The following is a 6,003-nucleotide window of genomic DNA, read 5'->3' as shown; positions in this document are numbered from 1 at the left end:
GAGAGGAAGGGAGAGGGAGGAAAAGAGATAGAAACATCAATGATGAGAGAGAATCATTGACTGGTGACCTCCTGTACACCCACTACTGGGGATCGATCTCAGGCATGTACCCTGACCCTGAGTCAACCAGGGCCTCCTGATTCATGGGTCGATGCTCAACCACTGAGCCACACCAGCCGGGCTCATTTTATGGATGGTTTCCGTTGCTGTACAGAAGCCTTTTAGTTTGTGGTCCAACTTGTTTGTTTTTTCTTTTGTTGCCTTTGCTTTTGGTGCCATTTAAAAATGGTATAATAACACATATTTCATTTTGTAGCTGGATTTCATATTTAATGTAGGGAAGACACCTTTGCCAATAATATAAATCTAGTAATACTAACTACACTATTATATTTATGTTACACTACATGCTAGCTTGTATTAACTCATGTAATCCCTCTAACAAGCCTGTGATGTAAATACATTTCTATTTCCCATGTGAAAAAAACTGAGACACAGAGAGATTGCGTTGCCCAAGATTACATGTCAATAAATGCTGAAGCTGGGGTTTGAACCCGAGCGGCCTGACTCCAGAGAGCGACCCTTAATCACTACACCACTTCTAACGCTCCATTATCTTTGCTAATGCCACATTGTTATGTGTGTGCAAATCTCCTTAATGGATCTCAATGATAGGTATTTATGTTGTCCCCAACTGTTTGGTATTTAAAGTAGTATCATACTATAGATTATACCGGCACACTTGTCCAAGCATTCTCTCAGTATCAATTTCTAAAGATGAGGTTGATGAGCTTACATCACATTTGAACGTTTGCAGAAAGGCTGTGTCAGTTTGAAGAGCTGCCACACTGTAAGGCAGCGCCCATTTCCCCATACACCCACCCTTGGCAGCACCGTGTATTCTCATCCTTTCTCATATTGCCAGTCTCTTAGGTGTCTGGTGATGCTGAATTTTATATGAGCCTTGTGATCATGAAAACAGTGATAGTTAAAGAAATCCTCATACATTTGCGCTCTGGGAAATGGGCTGATTGTATACAACCACCCTTGCTCATATGACTTAGATAAGACTCACACAATTCCCTCTCCCTGAAAATCCCCACTCCTGCTCACTTACCTACGACAAGGCTGGACAAGGCCGAATTCCCATTCTTTGCCTCATAAATGATAAACTAAGCTTCTGTCAGTACAGATTAATCAGAACAAAATGCTTGCTAGCCAAACTGGTTAAGATTCTTCCCTTCCCCCCAGGTGCCTGAACTTCAGTCGAGCCTCAGCCTAGCCAGCAAACTGCCAGCCCCTCCTCAACAGTGCCCCCTCTAGACTGGCCTCAAGGTGAAACATTTTCTGATCTTGTCAAGTCCATTCATTTCAAGTCCTCACACCCAATTCTTTCTAGTCTTGTTTACTCCTTTCTCTCTCTCTCTCTCTCTCTCTCTCTCTCTCTCTATATATATATATATATATATATATATACATATATATTTTAATATATAAATATAATACTGTTGCCTAAATCATGAAACATCTGCAAAACTTATGGTCAAAGGTTTCTCCCCATTACAATAACTTCTGAATAGATTCTCTCCTTATTAAATCCAGGTTTGTTTTTTATTTGCTAGGTCAAAACAGCAACAATAAAACGTCTTGTTTTATTTTGCTTTTGTGTACTTTTATTTGCTTTTCAAGTGTAATTATTGGCTATTTTGGTTCTTTCTCATATAGTTTATAACCCCCCCCCCCCGCCCCCCTCATTTGCTCAATCCCAGCTGACTTCAGCCATTTGTTCGCAGGAGATCCAGCCACCAGGGACATTCCAATACCCCTGGGTCTCAAAGCATTTCTTCCATGAGTTTGGGTTTCTACAAAGCCTCCATCATGCACCCTGATTGGGCCACAGCAGTGCCAGCATGCAGTTCTACACCAATTTAATCCACACAGAAGCTCTGGCTTCTTCCCCCGCTTTCCCCTCAAACAATGTAACATGAAAGGATGTTTGGAGAATACACCAGACCTTTTGTAGATGTAAATTCTTTGCATGATAGTTCCTTGAATGATTGGATTGCCTCTTCCTAAATTCACCAACCACTTCTTTATATATATGTACATATATTATTCCCCTCTCCTCCCAACCCCTACCTCCACCCCCACCCCCAGGTCTTCACTACCCTATTGTCTGTGTCCATAACACCAACCACTTCTTAATTCTCAAGTCCAATGTACAAGTTTCGGTTCTTAATTTACTTGAACTCACTGTGGTATGTAATATCATAGATCATTACCTCTTTTTGAGATGTTTTCCTTCATTCTTTAGTTTACCTTTTCCTGGTTTATTTCCTGTTTCTCTGATTACTTCTTGTCAGAGTTGTTTTTCCTATGCCCTCCTTAAACATAGAAAGTTCATAACATTCCATCCTTAGAGTTAGTGAGCTCATCTCTTCTCATAGCTCCAACCACAGCTCTATCCGGAACTCCGCCTCACATTTTTAAGTACCTGTAGGTCACTGAACTCATCTCAAACTGGATATCACTTTCCCAGAATATTAAAAGATAACATGTTCAATGCTAAACTTACTGTCACTTTGTTCCCTCATTTCACCACCTCCATCCTCAAACTGCAATGACTTTATTAACAAACTTAGATCTTAGCTACATTATGTTCAGCTCAATTTCACATACCCCAAGAGTAGGAGTAATCTCCATATCTACTTGATTTCCAAGTCTTCTAAAATATTTCTCCAAACATTCCTAACCTCTTCTTCTCCAATGCATTTGCCTTGGTCAGTCCTTCAATATCTCTGATGTTGGGCTTGGCTGGTGTTGCTCAGTGGTTGAGCGTCACAGTCTAATTCCCTGTCAGGTCACATGCCCAGCAGCTAATGGACCACCGATGTTTCTATCTCTCCTTCTCCCTTCCTCTCATAAATCAATAAAAGCATATTTTAAAAAAGTATCTCTGATATTGGGGAGATTCTATTGCAACAGCCTCCTAAATGATAGTTGTAATCTCACTCACTCTTTCTCTCTCTCTCTAATCTCAATGTCATTTCCCTTTAATTTCTTCCACTTCTCCAGAGTTTTCTTCATTGCATGGAATTATGAGCACATCACACACACCTTGCTTAGAATTCTTTAATAGTTTAACTCCTATTTGATACTCAACATGATAAAAGGGCTTTTTATCGTATAAATGGCACTTGCCTTTCCAGTCTCATGGCCTTCTAACACACTCATTAGGTTTTATCTAAATAAAATTATATAGTGACTAGGGGCCCGGTGCACGAAATTTGTGAGGGGGGGGGGGGCGCATGTGCCTCAGCCCAGCCTGCCCCTCTCACATACAGGGAGTCCTCAGGGGATGTCCTAGTGACGGCTTAGGCCCGCTCCTGCCTCCCTTGGGGATAGGGCCTAAGCCGCAGTCTGGCCTCCCTTTGTGGGAGGTGACCGGGCTGATTAGGGGAAGGCACCAGCCCCATTACCCCGCTGCTGCAGCCACTGCCAGTCACCGCAGCCAGCAAGGTTTTTTCATCAACACGGACTCCAGTACCTTCACCATGAAAAAATGACAACTTTCTTTAGGCATTTTCAAGATGTGTCTTTCATATAATAATAATTTCTTTATTATTTTTTTTATCCTCACCTGAGGATATGTTTCCATTGATTTTTAGAGAATGTGGAAGAGAAAGGGAAAGACAGAGAGAAACATCAAAGCGAGAGGAACAATTTGATTGGTTGCCTCCTACATGAGCCCTGACCTGGGAGGAGCCTGCAACCTCAGTACATGCCCCTTGGTCAGAATTGAACTCAGACCCTGCCATCGGCAGGCCAAGGCATTATCCATTGAGCCAAACCAGCTAGGGCAGGATATAACATTTCTTAGCCCTCCAGCAGCGGACCTTCGTGTTTTTTTTTTGCCAGGAGTGTGGTGAAAACCCCTAGATCACCTTTTTGGATTCTTATTACCCAAGTTACTAAGAATATTACCAGTGGCATACAGGGAGCTTAGCCAATGAGTAGTCAGAAAAGGTGTTTCCTCTGTAGTTCACACCAATCGCCGGCTTGCTGCCACCACCCCCCCCCCCCCCCCGCAAGGCCTGACGCCTCTGGCCCAGGCGTCAGGCCTGGGCAGGGGACCCCCATCTCCCCCCAGTCACCGGCTCCGCCCTCGCCCAGGCCTGATGCCTCTGGCCCAGGCGTCAGGCCTGGGCAGGGGACCCCCAGACCCCTCCGATTGCTGGCTCTGCCCCCCGCCCAGGCCTGACGCCTTGGCCAGAGGCATCGACCTCCATCACCCTCCGATCGCCGGGTTGGCCCCTTGCCCAAGCCTGACGCCTCCGCCAGAGGTGTCAGGCCTGGGCAGGGGGCCCCCATCTCCCCCTGATCACCGGCTTCTGGGTGGCTTCTGGGGCTTTTGGGGCCGGGCTGTGGCCGGGATGGTGGCTCGTGCTGGTGGCTGCGCTGTCCCGCCCTGCCTGCAGTATGCAAATTAGCTGCCATCTTTGTTGGTGGTTAATTTGCATATCATGTTGATTAGCCAATGGGAGGTGTAGCAAAGGTATGGTCAATTACCATGTTTGTCTATTATTAGGTAGGAAGGAAAGATACTTAAGAGTTTGCACTTGTCTATGGTTTTATACATTTTTATGTGCTCTTCCTTTTGCCTTTCCCATTTTGTCTTCCTGGTGAACTCTTAAGACATCTGTCAAGATTCTGTTAACACTTCCCCCTTTGAAATGGTCCCTGACTCCACAGTGAGGCATCCTTATCTCTGGGATCCCATGGTGCTGGGTACACATCTTCATCATAGCACCTCTTACAGTGTCCTAGGAAGGATCTCACTCCTTCAACTCCTTGAGGGAAAATACCCTAGTCGTCTTAGTTATCTGCAGTGCTCAGAACAGCAGCCAACATAGGACAGGTTTTCAATGAATACTTCTGAATGAATTATATGGTAGGAAGTACTCAAGATTCTGAATTCAGTCATCTGGACCAGTGCTGCTCATAGTCATTTGGGTGATTTTGATGAACTTTCTTTTAGTTTCAGTTTCTTTAATATGTGAAATGAGGAAGTAGAATCAGATCATCTATAAGGGCCTCTCCAGCTTTAAAACTCTATGGTTGACACTACTGTCTATTACAGAGGTTGAAACATACTTTATCTGACCACAGAATGTTTAATCAAAATTTAAGAATACTGAAAAAAGGGAGAAATTTCACATAAAAATCTGAATTTCCATTATATCTTAACAAAGCAGATAATTTGACTATATTAGGCCAAAATCCCTCAAAGTCCACATCAGCTATAGCTGAATCAAACTACGCTTTTAGATGGAATGTGTGTTTCTACTTGGCGGAATGCCCACCTCTCTATTGCTCCCTCTTTACAGGGACAGAGTATAATAAGTCACTGCTTCTTATCACACTTGCACTGTAGTTTTCTTCAATAAAGATGAGAAATACAAAATATTTCTTGCTCCCATTTCTTTGTTAAAAGTAAAAAATGAAAGATAAACCAAGAGATCCTTGTTTCTTATCCGTGGCTGCCCTTGTTTTTGTACTTAAGTATATGTATATATAGCACCAAACAAACTAGAATTTGCTCAGGAGGTACCAATGCAAAATATTCTAGGGTTGCTTTTTTTCCACTTTAATGCATCTGTACTTTTGATGTCCTGGGGATCCTTTCAGAAAATAATGTTGCCCTGATACAAGCAAAGGCCAAGCCAATTTGGTGAGGTACTATTTCACTTGAAGAAAGTGATGCTTTTTACCTAACAATGACGTTATTTTTGAATAGTTATTAGAAGACTTCATGCTTTTTTCAAGCTCTGTACAAAATATGCCCTGCCCTTCCAGGATGCTTAGAATGCTGGTATGCTATGAAGACTTGCCCACTAGATGAGCACATGGAGGTGACTCCTGCTTATTCTTTCATTGTTCCTGCCAGGATTGTTGATTTGCGTTCGCAGTTTTTACTGGAATTGTGAAATGGTCTCCTGCAGA

This window comes from Myotis myotis, unplaced genomic scaffold, assembly GCF_014108235.1.
Source record: "Myotis myotis isolate mMyoMyo1 unplaced genomic scaffold, mMyoMyo1.p scaffold_m19_p_7, whole genome shotgun sequence".
In the NCBI taxonomy this organism is placed as follows: domain Eukaryota; kingdom Metazoa; phylum Chordata; class Mammalia; order Chiroptera; family Vespertilionidae; genus Myotis; species Myotis myotis.
Note: the sequence above shows the minus strand (reverse complement) of the source record.